This window comes from Conger conger, chromosome 8, assembly GCF_963514075.1.
Source record: "Conger conger chromosome 8, fConCon1.1, whole genome shotgun sequence".
In the NCBI taxonomy this organism is placed as follows: Eukaryota; Metazoa; Chordata; class Actinopteri; order Anguilliformes; family Congridae; genus Conger; species Conger conger.
The window spans coordinates 37867784-37883318 of record NC_083767.1 but is presented as its reverse complement, the minus strand read 5'-3'; the positions used below and the strand labels follow the sequence as shown (position 1 = coordinate 37883318).

Genomic DNA, 15535 nt, shown 5'->3' with positions numbered 1-15535 from the left:
CCAGCGAAGGTATTGGCTTGAAACAGTTCAGAGGCTGGGTACTTGCCAAGATAAAGAGAGTAAGTGGAGAGAGAGAGAGAGAGAGAGAGAGAGAGAGAGAGAGAGAGAGAGAGAGAATGGAAAATAATATTTCATTCATTCATTATCCTAACCCGCTTATCCTGAACAGGGTCGCAGTGGGGCTGGAGCCTATCCCAGCATACATTGGGCGAAAAGGCAGGAATACACCCTGGACAGGTCACCAGTCCATCGCAGGGCACACACACCATTCACTCACACCTATGGGAAATTTAAACTCTCCAATCAGCCTAACCTGCATATCTTTAGTCTGTGGGAGGAAACCGGAGTACCTGGAGGAAACCCACGCAGACCCAAGGAGAATATGCAAACTCCGCACAGAGAGGCCCCAGCCGACGGGGATTCGAACCCAGGACCTCCTTGCTGTGAGGCTACTGTGAGGATACCCACTGCACCACCTGTGCCACCTGGAAAAGAACATGGATAACCTAATTAGATTCCATAGTGTCAATGTATTGGATATATCCTAGATGGTATCCAAACCTACATTTTTGGCTTATGAATATGATCGGATGCAACAGAAGGCAAAATATAATTAGCTCCAAGCTGGTGCATTATAATAGTCCAGCAGGAAGAAAGTCTCCAAGACTATACAGGCTTTATGTAAAAAAAGATTTAAAAAAATAAAATAATGCATGCATCTATTCATGGCATAGTGTTACGACCATCGATGAATCATAATAAAACAAGAGCGGAGTACTTTTTAAGGTGTATTTTTTTTGTGGAGACTACTATATACTTCCCTCTTTGAATTTGATACCATTTCAATTACAAATAAATATATATTTTTTTACAATTAACACCAGCCAAAAAAGGGCACTTTTTGACTCATTGAAATACTACTTGCAAGCGATTCATGGCCATGCTAAATAAAAATAAATCATTATTATTTTAGTCTCACTTGTCTCCCTCTTCCGTAATTTCTCTTTAAAAAGACATTAGTATTCACCTATTTGAAAGTGGCTCTCTAAAAGATTATCCAAAAGACCTTCAGGAGTGAGAAACTCACCCACTGCCAATGCCGGTGGGCGAGTTAACTCACATACTTTTTGAAGTAACTCATGAAAAATTATTTTCACAACAACTTTTCGGAAACACTCGTTAAATTTTCAAGAGCTGTCTTGAAGTTGTGTGTGAAGGATGTTGTGCATTTTCAAGACACACCACTATTGGGAACCTCACCCCAGTGCATTTAGAATGTCAGAGTGTGAATCTGGATGAAATCACATTAATAGTCTCACTGAGGTAGTTATTTAATGTTCATACACAGTATAACGGCCTTACCTGGATTCACAATAAGCTATTTCAAGGTCGTGTCCAAGAAGTCAGGGTAATGGAGAGAAAGGATATCCATGCATTTTTGAAAGCCTTTGCTTCACCACTGTCATACATGTACCAATATCCGCCTAATATACAGGTATCACCTTCTAGAACCTTCTCAAAGCCACGCAGTGGAGCATCATTAATACTGACAATCTAAAAATATTACTTTTCATCTGTTTGATGGGGCTGTAGAAGGAGCTGGGGGTAGGGAGGTGGGGGTAGACAGGTGGAAATCAATAACTGTTCTCCACCATTAAGGACCCCTTACTTTCGGATAAGCGAAACGCTTTTGAAATATCCACCCCTCTTTATTATAATATAGTGTGGCAGGAGCCTTTTTCTCAAGACACTGCGGCTCGGCAGGCGTTGATTAATAGCGAGGATTTCTAGCTATCAAGCTGGGTGCAAACTGTTCAATTATGCATTTTAAAAATCTCTTCAGATCATGTTTTAGTAGCGGTATCTCCTTAAGTATCTCCAGATTACCAGCGTTTCATGTGTTCTCCAAGCCCCGGAATGCCGTCACTCCCAGACTGAGGAATCAGACTTTGCACCGGCAGAGTTTGTAGACATGAGAGGATTCTGTCGGAGTTTATTAAAGTCACCGCCGTCACAAAAACACAGAGGTTTACTTACTCTGCAAGGGAGATTGCGCAGCAGGATTGTGATATGACAGAACAGGGTTAATCATTTCGCAGGAAATATCCATGCCTTTTCTGGCCAGGGACAATACGTCTGCGTAACCTTTGGCATCTCAAAATCACATGTATTTGTTTTGGTCCGTCACTTAGGTAAAGTGGCAGGGAAATATTGGAGGGGATTACAGATACAGATCCTTGATATGTATAGGAGCATACATAATTTATACACACGTGCCACTGAAATTTTATGGGTTCTAGGTCGCAAAACATTATACATGCTATATATTTCTCATTATCTTGGCAGGTACATCGCTTGCTACAAGACAAACATTAATTTGTTTCAATGTATTCACTTTGAACCGCCTGAGCTCAGTCATATGTGGGCAAACGTATACATTAAAACAGGTTTGTGCATGCGGAATCGTGAAAAGTCCCATGAAAAGAAATAAAAAATAAAAATCTCAGCCTAAGCTCTTAATATCTCCGCACGGGCTGTTCTAGATGGCCGAGTAAATTCATTCCACAATTTATTACCATTTTGGTCGATTCACACATTACCAGCCGAACAGCAGTGATGGAGAGTTTTCATGTGCAAAAGCCGAACGTCAGGGTCTGCCTGGATGAAATACATCTTTATATGATTCCATTTATTCCTTCATCAATATTATGTCAAATGCACCCTCACAAATAACACAAGTATTATTTGCCAGAGTGAAGTATATTTCAACAGAAGATCAGTCTACCACCCTGGAAGTACTACAGCGATGGCCTTCAGCAGAGTTTTCAAATCATCTAATCTAAAGAAATGAGATGACATTAACATTCATGTTTTACATTTCATATGTGAGTTTTAGTTAATACGTTTCATTCAGTTGAAAGTCTGTTGATCCCAGTCTCTAAGTTGCTATTACAAACATTTTGTGAACTAGCATTAACCACATTGCCCATTCTGGCCTGTATTTACATTTTCTTTCACTTTGAAAACTTCACTTTTTGAAATTGAACACAGTTCAGAGAGTTATAAATCACGAAAATTATCTCACCAAACTATGGTTGTGAAGACGAACAAACAAGCAAGTGCATTTCAAGAGTCAAGAGTCTATTTGCCATTTGTGATCACATTGGAATTAAGACACATGATCAATAAAATATTCATAGAAATAAAACACAACACTTCACAACATACAAGATAGAAGTTTTACGATGGGAAAAACATTCTAAAAATAACCTGTAAATAAATAAAATAAATGAAATGTAAAATAATAGATGAAATGTAAAATAATAAATAAGGATGACATGCCTGAAATATATCACAATTAAAGACTGAATCAAGGCTCTCTTTTGGAAAAAGGAAAACTAAAAAGTAAGGGAAGATTATATTGCAAGAGAAATAAGACTAAGCCAGGCAAGCTTCTCAGCCAACTGTTACAGATTTACTGATTCAATTTAGAATGTTACAGACTTACTGGGTCGGATTGAACTGTTAAATATTTATCAGATACATTTGAATGTTACAGAATAACAGTACAGTATCGGATTTAAACGTTAGAGATTTACTGGATCAAATTGGAATGCTACAGGCTTACTGGATCAAATTGAACTGTTAAAGATTTACTGGATCAGATTAAACTCAAATTTAGGCCATGTACACCCAAGCATTAAACCCCATTTCAAAAACTGTTCAGGTTCCTTAAAATCATCAAATCCTCACTATCAGGGTTAAAAAAAACATTTGAATTTAGAACCCCTCAGCAGTAGGATCAAAAACGTTTCATAAAACCTTGTTTTAGCGGTGTACAGGGTTCGTTTTCAAAACATACTGTACCTGGAGAAATCCCTTTCCTTGCACGATCAACAAAATGACATTCAAACATCTTCATATTTAAGGGCCGACTCAGTTATTCTGGTTGATAATCAACAGAAATGACATGGATGGTAACTAAGTACATCCTTGAATTATGGTAACTGCCATTTTTAACATCTGATACTGGCATCTTGGTACCATGGGCAACAATTTTGCCTAGCTTTCAACCTTTGTTACTGTTTCAGGTTGCCTAACTGTGGTTATGACAGTGCCTCTGAGGGAGTTAATCATAGTTTACTTGGAAAAATGTTAGCTAACTATTACTTTCAATATCTTAACGGAGTGAGCGATGACTTTTCCATGGTGATCAGCTCAATTACAAAAACGCTGATATCAAAACAAAGATGATGAATGAAATCTGGATGTCGGAATAAGAACAAGATAAGAGTGGCATTCCGACACTTTTGACACAATTTTAAATAAACATTTTCCTTTTGAAGTGCTTTACTTTGAGATCGTTATTGTTATTTTTACACAATCGCGATGTGCATGGATAGCCAAACACTTTGCGGTTCATCAATTAGCAATGCTAATTTCTGACAGGATAATTCCAATTTCTAAACTTCACATCCTAAGTGACGGCAGTGATTCAAACTTTGTGTTCCACCGCTGCCTGTCTCTCTTGCTCACGCAATTCATCCTCTGTAAATTCTGGTTCAAAACTGTAAGGTCGTATTTGGTTGCTGAAGTCAGAGCTGCCTGCCACATTGTTCAGGCTAGCCAAATTAGGTTCCATGATATCTGAATGCCAGCATTACCATATTTTTGTGGGAGTGACATGCAATCTTCTGGATGGGTTGCCGCCCATAAACCTGTCTCTGCTTTCAAGGGTGGAGTTTGAGCACCTGTTACCTTCTGGGAAACACAGACTGGAGATTACCTGACGTCACTGGACGTGTTTGCCCTTAGAAGTTTTGCCCCATATTTAGGAAACTGCTACACTGACGATGATTTTAAAAATGCCTACACACATAATTTAAGTATTTAATCCAAATAAGCTCAACTGAAAAAAGCATGACAGCGCTCCTTTAAATCATAGTATACTTTGTATAAGTAAACTCAAATAAACTAAGTATATCACATATACTTGTAGTTGTAAGTACACTGAAGCAGAACTTAATGCCATTTATATGTTAAGCATATATTAAATGGAGTACAGAAAACTATAAGTACTGTATATTTGAAACATTTTTGTATACTTCAATGACATTTTCAATACACTCAGGTATACCATTTTTGTTCATTGGGGTTTCATACTTTTCTCATGAATGTGACATTCCTGCAAGAAAATGCTTGTTTTTTACTGAGTTAAAAAAGAAAAAAGTGTGATCAACGAATTGAGAAGGATTTTCACTGATGAGGAAGAAATCTCTGCATGAGGAAGAGTGAGATGACAGCTTTGCAGGGAGTAAATCAATATTTTCCAGCCAATATCTAACTGTAGATTGAAAAAAGATAGGTTTTCATTTAAGAGTTGGTCAAACTTTTAATAAAACTGTGCAACTGTGCCCCTTGTGAATTAGATTTCCCTTTGCCGGGCTGAAACTGTAAAAGTGAATGTCTGCAGGAGGACTTTCTTTCCTGCTTATTGTTTGAGTTTTACAGGCATTTTAAATGCGTAGATCATAATACACCCAGCTCATTTCCACTGGGATTTTGAGGCTACTTCCTTGATGCAAACATGTATAACTCCTTAGTTATAAGTCTTTATTTTTCCTCAGATATCTTTTTTTCAATTGAAATGTTATAGCACCAATATTTATGTTCTGCAATTAATAGTCTGATTTTAGAAACTAAGAGAATGTAAGCTTTCTAACGATACCAATGTTATCTCTGTACTCCAGATATCAAGAGAGATGTGTCCCGTTTCATTTTAGGTGCCACCGAACCATGTTTTTGAGAAAAATGGCTTCAAAGTTTTGTTGCGAGAGTTTCGTGAGCCTGGGAGACTACCGACATTGGGCTAACAAAACTCTGGGGCTCAACTTCTATATAAACCCTTTAAAACTTTACTCTTTAACTTTACTTTACTCTGAACATTCATTCTTGACATTAAGACATACGGATCATGGAAGCAAATACATTAACATGTAGCCACAAACACAGCTGATGTGGTTGTTTGTGATTGGTGAATGGTGACAAGCTGGCTAGCCTCCAAACAATGCAGAACTCCAGTGTTACTTTCATGTTACTTTTACTTTTCATCATTTAAAAGCATAAAAACTATATTTTTACTCTGAATTCGGCATTGAGACATGCAGATTATGAAAGCCAAGATATTATTCTACAAAGTAGAAAGCCTAAAACACCCAAAAATGTACATATTTACATTAACATCGATTTATGTGAAATTGGCCATTGCAACTTAAAACTGATTATGATAGAACAGGTCACATATTCTGTATACTTTTATACTATAATTCAGGTGGGTTTGCCATGTAATGTCTTAAGTGGTATACATACTAGAAACCACATAACAGTTTGTTATGTAGAAATCAGTGATTTGCAGATGTGATGAGTTAAAATTAAAATTCTGTTTTAGAAATGCTTTCTCTGAATGACAGCTGGTGAACTTAAAGCTAACTTAGCTAGAGAAACTAAATTGTATATATTATACAGGGTTTAAGTTTTTATTCAGCTCTTGTTTTTGGTCTTGTCTGTAACATCTTGCAAATTACATGTAAATGTTCTATATCAGTGTGATGGAGACCCTTGCCCTACAGGGTGTGAATGATGTTCAGATGAGAAAAACATTTGTTCAAAAATTAAATCAGCATTAATGCCGAAACTGAACCTCAGAATGAAATGTGTTTTCTCTTTCTTGACAGGTGCAGTCAAAGTCACAGTTGCACGAACAGTATGTTCTGATGCAGGTTCAAGCATTCCTGCTCGCTGGTTCTTTTACTCACTTTCTTGTTGTGAAATGATTTTCTTCTCCTCCTGACCTTTCCTTTTTTGTGCGTACAGTTTGTTTTAAAATTCATTTTTAGATATACATACAACTTTCCCTGACCTTTTGTGGATATTTACCCAGAATGTTACAGAGTCCTGGCTTCTACCTGGGCCACAGGACTGCCAGACTATCTATCTACCTCCATATCTCTTCTCTTTGAATCTCTGAAGCCCATCTGAACTTTCTGCTACTTCTCCATAATTAAAGTTTCAGAGAGCCAGTGCTATTCTTTGATACATCCACCGATACTGTACTTACTTGATGAGGTATTCAGTAATGCGTTTCTCCCTTGCCTGCATCTTGTAGCAGTTCCCAATGGTAATTGAAGGTTCCAATATAGCCCACATTGTCATATTTCAGAGGTGGTTCTGACCTGCCCTGTTCAGTTCTGAAATAGTTAAATCGACTGAGCACAGGATGAAAAGGCTCTTTTCAGTTCAGTGTAATGATATTGGGTATTTATAATTGCATCACCCATCTGAGTTATCTGAGTTATCTACCTCAGAGGCGGATCAAGGTTTTCCTCCTTTCACAGAGCACCAGCTAATGAATTTCACATTAACAGTAAATAATTAATAATTTAGGAAGAACCTAGCAGCGCTTTTAATTTCAGTCTGTTTTATCAGTAGCCCCCACTTATTATAATAAAGAGATAACACAATTTGTAACACAAAACATTTATTTGCAAATAATTAACAAAAGACATACATGAAACTATTAATAGGGTAGATAATATTTCATTCACTCAATAGACAATAGTTATCTAATACTCTCAAGTCTCTCATGATTTGAGGTCATTATACTCTACTCAGCCTGTCTCATTGCCGGTGAAGACTCCAGCTGGTCTGTGGTGACGTCCTTTGCCTGGTGTGGAAAGGCTGCATCATAAGATGGCGTCTTTGGACTGCACAAGAACTCACAGGTTGGTTCTTCCTCCTGGCTTCTCTGGCAAAGGCCTGTTGGATTTCTCACCGAAACAAATGTCTCGACACTCCAGTTCCCTCAGGAGTAATGGAGTGAAGAGTTGAGTCCCAGCCTATTCAACAATGACTCTTATGATGATCTCATCACAAGAGCCAGGCCAGGCTTGGCCCAGGGCCTTGGATTCTGTTCCGGAAGGAAGCAAGACAGCTGCAAAGCATTCTTTCGGAGAGAGGCGAAAAATATTGAAGAGAGGAGAGAAGTGTGAGAAGCCGTGTCCTAGTATATCCCCTTGGTCAACAAGTGCTGATGGGGAACAGAGTCCATCCCATATTCAAAGCTATCGGTCAGCTCTGATGTCACACATGGCCTTTTAAGAGTTTTTAGTTTATGGCTAGTTAAGAGTTGTGCAGCTGTTGGGCCCCTGAGTATGGCCCTTAACCCCACATTGCTCAAGAGGGGGGATTGTGCCCTGCTTTGTCTAATCAACTGGAAGTCGCTTTGGATAAAAGTGTCAACAAAATGGCAATTTAATGGCTAGTGCACATTGGTAGAGATGTTGTCCTACAATGCAATCCACTGAGTAAATTTTTTTTCTCAATTTCCTATTTTTGAAAAGGGAGGAACTAGGAGCAAATCATTAACATTGTCTAGTATATCCCTAATGTATATGTAATGCTGATATTATTCACTTATTTTGGACACATTTGTATTTTTTTATTTTATAAAAACACAAGCTGTATTGTGCTTACTAGAATTTTTTGTATGTAAGTTGTAGTTCGGTTCAAAGCCACCAAGTCACAACAGATGAAAGTGCACCTCTGAGCTACAATGTACTGGAATATATCAGCATCCGTGTTGAAGGGTGGTTCATGTCTTAATCAAATTAATGAATGAAAGCAAGCTTTTATGTTTCATCTAGAATATATTCTTTTTTTTTTTTTAAATGACCGTGGAGGAAACTGAACTTTGTTATGTTTGCTACTGAAAACACAGAGACAACAAACATTGTATATTTAATCTCTGAGCTAAAGGTAAGTTCACTTTCTGATTGAATGGGTCCTTTCAATCAGAAAAAAATCAAGACTTTCTGTTTAATAATGGGTCAGTCCAAATTCTGTAAACGAATATCTTCCCTGGTAACATCTCCAATACATCTATACTGGGGCTTGGACCCCATGACATTACATTAACAGGACATTCGACATGAATGCCGAAAGAATCAAACTACGAAACCCAATCAAATTACATTTTTTAGAAATACGACCTGGTTTGTATTGCGTCCATTTCCTTCCATGCTGAGAATAAATTCTCTTAAGGGTTGCTGTAACAGGAATGCTGTTTCAATTGCAGCGGGTCTGCTTTCTGCCAACATTTTTAATCTGTTTCAGTACAGCCTAATTGGTGATGTCTTTGACTACCAAGGCCTGTCTCCTTTCTCTGCACCCAATTAAACTGTTATCATATCGTCTGGACAGAATCAGAAATGATCCAACTATTTCAACCAAGATTTTCTTTCAACTAAAAAGGCTGGATGGGCTAGATTGGATCATTTTTCATCTCCAAAACATGATTATGGGCTTTATATAATAATACTGATGAAAAGCATCTGACCATCAAGTCATTGACTTGCTTTTAGAGGTTGAAAAGGCTAAGTGGGTGTTACTGTAGGGGCAAATTAACTCCATAACAAGCAGAAGTATTCTTGAGTCAAGATGTGGGCATTGACACATTTTCATAAAAAAAGACAAGTGTTTGGGCATGGATAGAAATTAATATTTGAATAATAGTCATAAGTAATTCTATATAATTCTACTAATTTCAACCTCTAAATATGAACATTACTATAATGAGAGTAGGCCCTTAAACGCAACCTGTATTGGCACATTTTAATCAGTTCTATTACCAAATTCATGATTTTTTTCATCCTATCAATGAAGAAATAATTTACAATGAAAAACAATGGAACTAACTGAAACAATCGAAAACAATTTCAAAGTGAATTTAGAAGTGAATAAAACAATTAAAACCATATCCAAGACGGGTAATGCGATGGACCTAGAAACTGAAGCAAACTGTTGCATAAATAAATAAATAACGAGCAATCATCTGAAACGGTACATTTTAATTTGAAAGTTAGCATAGAGTGTTTCATTTAAAGACAGATATGGGAATTTCCTATTGAGAATCTCTAACGAGTCCCAGTGGTGTCGAGGTCATAAATGAGGCATTTGTGTTTGAGTTGTTGTTTTTTTTTTAATAAAACATAAAATCATTATTTTAACTGAGCTGCCCCTTGGGACTTGGGAAATGTAACGTCTGCTAATGGTTTTGTTTCTCTGCAATTATCTTATTAAATATGAGAGACTTGAGTGAATTATCTTGTATCGCAATGAGTGAGACATTAGCTACTGCATGGATAAAAGTACAAACATAAAAAGGCCCCTGCATTTTCAAGCAAAGCATCCTAGGACTGATTTGTTTAATGCTAGTCAGTGTTTATTGGCTCTGTAAATAAGCAAGCAATAGGCCAGTGAAAACTAATCCTCAAAGAAGATATAGGGGTAAAGGCAGATTTTTTTGGAATAGGATAAAAAATACACAAGGATGAGTAGTTAAAAGTACCTGTAACCTGTTCTTTTGGCTCTATACTTCAGCACATTAGATTTGAAATGAAACAATTAATATTAAGTTAAAATGCAAATTGTCACCTTTCATACTGGGTGATCCATGTAGGAATTACATCCCTTAATCTATATAATCTATATAGTCCCCCATTTTAGGGGACCAAAAGCAATTGGACAATTGCCTTCTGAGCTATTTCTGAATTGATTAAGATTTGGCCTACGCCTCTGATTACATTGCTTCCTTGACTGTTCTTGGCAGAACCTTGGTTCTCATGTTGACAAATGCCAATAACAGATGCCAAAGGCAATCACAAGCCTCGAATCAAGAGTAGATACTGAAAGCTTTCTTATACCTGCACTAAGTAAGCGACTGAATACACCAGAGACATCTGAGAAGCCACTGTCTGATTACTTTTGGACCCATAAATAGGAGGGAGGTATGAAAATAATGCAATTGCTACACGGATCCCCCTATATTCATGCACAGTAAATACTCTCGAATTAAAGGTGACAGTCTGCACTTTATCCTCATAATCATTGCTTCATTTCTAAATCCAATGTGCCAAGTACAGAGCCAAAACTGTCCAAAAACTTACGGACCTCTCTGTATTCAGCACACCCTGGTTTATGTGAAGGGGATCTTGGGTAAAAAAGAAAAAAAAAAAAAAAAAAAATTCATTTTGCATGGCGTGTCTTGCTATGAATGCAGAATGCAGGTACCGCCATTGCCTTGCCTTGCCGCGCCGCGAATGTGGAATTAATTTTGAATCGGATGTGTTCTCATGAGATTAACGACTTGGGTGCGGATGTGACAATTATCAATCAGCTCACCAGGACTGAGCACTTTTGATGAGCAAGCAGGCGGGCACGCGATAGGGGGATAAACCGTGTTCAGCTCCTCTCTCACTCATCAGTGCAGTAAACAAGCACCGAACAGGAAGACATACAGCCACTCAATAGCGCCAGTTATTATATTCAATAATGGAGGCCCCTCCTCATTTTCAATGAAATCACGGGCTCTAAAGAACACAGCAGCCCCCATTTACCATCCAGGCAGTAATTTGACTAAATGAAACCCGTCTCTGCAGGACCAGCTAGACAGCCAAAACATCACCGCTGTGCATCCATCAAGGTAAAACTGAATAATGAAAGCTAAAACATAAGTTTGCCATTTTAAATTTTCATTCGCCCTGAAGCGCTTGTTGTGGAAATTAAAATGAAATTAAACCAAAAATAGAGCTTCAAGGAGAATTAAAACATCTTCTTTGGTCTATAGAAAAGATTTTGGCCTACTGGCAAATAGCACCACCTCTCTAAATATGTCAAATTAAACAGATGAATTTCCATAGGAGTCTACATTCATCCTGTTTCTATAACAACCTTCTTAATATCCCCCAGTTTGCTGGGTACAGTAATTGAGTTCACCTTTAATGCAATTTAGTGTCATTTCCATGTCATTTTCCAACTCCTTACACCTTTAACTACTGAAGCACTTTCTTTCTCTTTTTCTGTTTTTCATTTTCATTTTCAAACCCTCCATGTCAAGTTTGAAAGATCCTTTCCCTTGTATATCTCGATAATCCCCTTTAGGACTTGACACACACCTGCTCATTTCCGGAAACATCTGAAATAGAACATTATTAGTGCCATTAGAAGCATACTAATCCCATCCTTATTTAAAAAATGTCATTAGAAATATGGCAATCCCAGGCTCATCTAAATGACAGTGGTCGTGCAGTAATACTTTTTTATTGCAAACCCCTACTTTGTTTTAGAAATGACAGTTCCCGTCTCATTAGAAAGATGAAAATCACAGTCTAATATGGCAATACACATCTTTTTTGAAATACAATAACCTCATTCTTGTTTGAAAGATGACATCCCAGTATTATTTTAACCATGACAATTCCAGTGTCATCATATAAGATAGCAATCAGTAAAACACAGAAATCTCAGCATCTTTTTGAAAGAATAACGAGGTCCTTGGTGAAAGCATTACAATCTACCCATGTCATTACATGATGTGCTATCGCCGCTGAATTCTGTAGGGAACGCCACACGCTTCAGCAGAGCAATGATCTAAGATTGCATCGGAGGATAATAACACCTCATGAGGCCCATACAGGATCCATGATATACCCCAATTCACAGAAGCCACAAGGGGGACACTGAGAATGTAAATGGTCTACATGTATATCGTGCCGTTATCCAAAGCACTGAACAATTGACACTCTCATTCGCCCATTCACACACACTCACACACCAACAGCGATTGGCTGCCATGCGAGATACCAACCAGTTCATCAGGAGCAATTGGGGGCTAGGTGTCTAGCTCAGGAACACTTCAATACACCCAGGGATCGACCTGGCAACCCTCCGAATGCCAGGCGACTGCTCTTACCTCCTGAGTCACTGCTAAGAAGGCCATGTATAGAGCCATGGGGTTAATTGCAGCATGCTTATCTATACTGCAGTACTACATTACAGCTGAAGCAGCTATCCAAATCTATGATATATGGGTTTGCCATTCAATTTGTAATGCAGTTCTGTTTATTACTTGCAGTTCCATCCTCCAGGGTGCAACAGGACTTTCTACTGTCACTTGTTGATGAAATGATACATTGTAATACCATAATCAATTAATCAATTGATCACTCACCACAGAAGTAGCCAATCTTATCCAAGATGTTTCGGTGCACGCTTTTGTTCAAGACAATTCAACTAATGAACAAATCATGGTCTTTAATCAACATCTAATTTGTTGAATCAGGTGTTTTAGTGCTGGACTAGAATACAAATCTGCATCTACAAAGTAATTTTGTGGGGCCTACCCCATTGTGTTTGCATTGTTTGAATACTAGTAGGCTGTATGTTTATTTTTGTATTTTCAACATTTCTATTGCCTTATACGTAAATTAAATGTTATTTTAAGGTTTATAGAATAAAAAATATAACCTAGAATACTGTATAATAACTAGCGACTGTAACACATCAGATGGCCACATGTAGATAGACGGCAGTTGGTGAGTTGTGTTAAGCCTATGTCATAACAAAAATAAATCAAATTACAACTTGTTGTATCTGAAAATGTACATTTATCTCCATTTATAGCTAACTTAACCCTGAAAAAATTTATCAGTAAGACAGAGAAACATTATATTATCCTCATTAGTTAGTTTGTCAGAACTTATAGAGGTGACGCTTTGCTACAGGAGATAATTCATATGCACTGACATATTAAGCGTTGTAGTATCAGAGAGAATCAGATTGAGATCAGGTGTGTTTTACCCAATAACCGATCCTTCAAATATTGTGGTATTGGTAGCTGAATATCTTGAGGTTGAATATCTCCCAGGTCACATACTGTATGCAAAAGGTACTTGACACTCTCCATCACAATTTCACAGCGACATCACACTGAAACATTTACTTTACATAAAACATTATAAAACAGATACAATATAATGGAAAGATGAGTGAATGATTTGCATCGATAGTGTCTTTCATGGATCTCAAAACACTTCACAGAAACTAGGGGTAGCTGTTAAAGCTTTAGAGATGTGTTGAAGGAAAATGGATTTATTTTGCTATTTAAAAAGGTGCGTGCCCTTGAATTGACATAGGGACGTCTCCCTAGGGGACCACCAACATCACTTCAAACCAGAAATGTGCTTTTCCCATGACCTGGAGAGCCACAGGCTTCAGGCACCATTTGTGACATGAACAGCCATCTCAGATTTTCCACGTTTTCACCCACAGCTCCCGTCAAAGCAGATGAGCTCCAACCCACTCGCTATAGCTCGCTATATCCACTCAAAACAGGCGCTTAACTTGATAGCTTCTGCTTACAGGGTTTAATCAGGCTGAATGTAATTTGTGTGTGTGTGTGTGTGTGTGTGTGTGTGTGTGTGTGTGTGTGTGTGTGTGTGTGCGATACAGAGATACAGAGAGGGAGAGAGGAGAGGGTAGGGGGACAGGCAATCAAAGAACCTGTCTTCTAAACTCTTTCTTTCCATCACAGCAGGAAAAGAAGAAGGGTTCTCTTTTTTAATAACATGTTTTTAAGTGTGAGTAAAATGTTTTACGTGACTGTCTTGACAAGGTGACAGGAATGGAGTAATTATGCATGAGCGAAACCGCTTTGTGTTCCATTCCTTCTGTTCTTCATTAAAGCTGAAAATATTTGTTGAGTGCATTTGATGCCATCCCTTGGGGAAAAAGGTCTATCTCTTCTTAAACTAACTTAGAGAACATTCTTCCCTTTCGTACTCATCACCATGCTTAATAACCCTTTACAAGATCAATGGGATTAGAACTAGTCATCTTTAAGGATGGCATCATCATATTACAGTTGGCAAAGCCCCTCTAGAGAATTTGGAAGTATTTTTTTCTTTTGCTTTTGAGGGTTATTTGCATATGACAGGAAAGGAGATAGTTATTCATTAAGCAAGGTTTGCTTAATGACACACTGTGATGTGTCAGCATTGCGTTGACTGTATTCATTGGAAGCCAATGTTTAAGACCAAAATGCCTTCCCGGGACAGTTACTGTGCATGATTTTCTGCACAGTGAATTCCACAACAGACAAGTATATTGTTATTATTATTATTATAATTATTAATATTATGATTATGATTTTTGTGTTTAGAAATAGCAGAGAAGTTGCATGAGACCATAAATGGAGCTACCATGTGCTACCACTGACTTAGTGGTTTAAAGTTTAAAAAAAATTGTATTATTACAACATATGTTTATATGTGCCTGTGTAGTCAGTTGTAGGTTAGTTGGGAGGGAAAACAGTATTTTTTTAAATATTGTGAAAAAAAAAGAATAGGGAGAGAGAGAGAGCCACAGAGAGAGAAAGAGAGAGAGGGAGAGAGAGAGGGGGAGCTACAGAGAGAGAGAGAGAGAGAGAGAGAGAGAGAGAGAGAGAGAGAGAGAGAGAGAGAGAGAGAGAGAGAGAGAGAGAGAGAGAGAGAGAGAGAGAGAGAGAGAGAGAGAGAGAGAGAGAGAGAGAGAGAGAGATTTGTGAGGCTTTGTGAGAAGCCTGTACTCTATTCCAGATCTCTCATTGTTAATTTGTTTTGCGTCTTATAACAATGACTCCTCCAGATGCTGGGTTTGAATA

General features: G+C 37.8%; 1 long non-coding RNA gene across 1 annotated transcript in view; it reads right to left on the bottom strand.

Moving 5' to 3' along the window:
* Positions 1–372: 372 nt before the first annotated feature.
* LOC133134600 (uncharacterized) overlaps positions 373–15535 on the bottom strand; it is a 137719-nt gene continuing 122556 nt past the window's right edge. Inside the window, exon 3 of the long non-coding RNA XR_009709307.1 lies at positions 373–485. This is a non-coding gene — a long non-coding RNA (uncharacterized LOC133134600). The remainder of the gene's footprint in view (positions 486–15535) is intronic.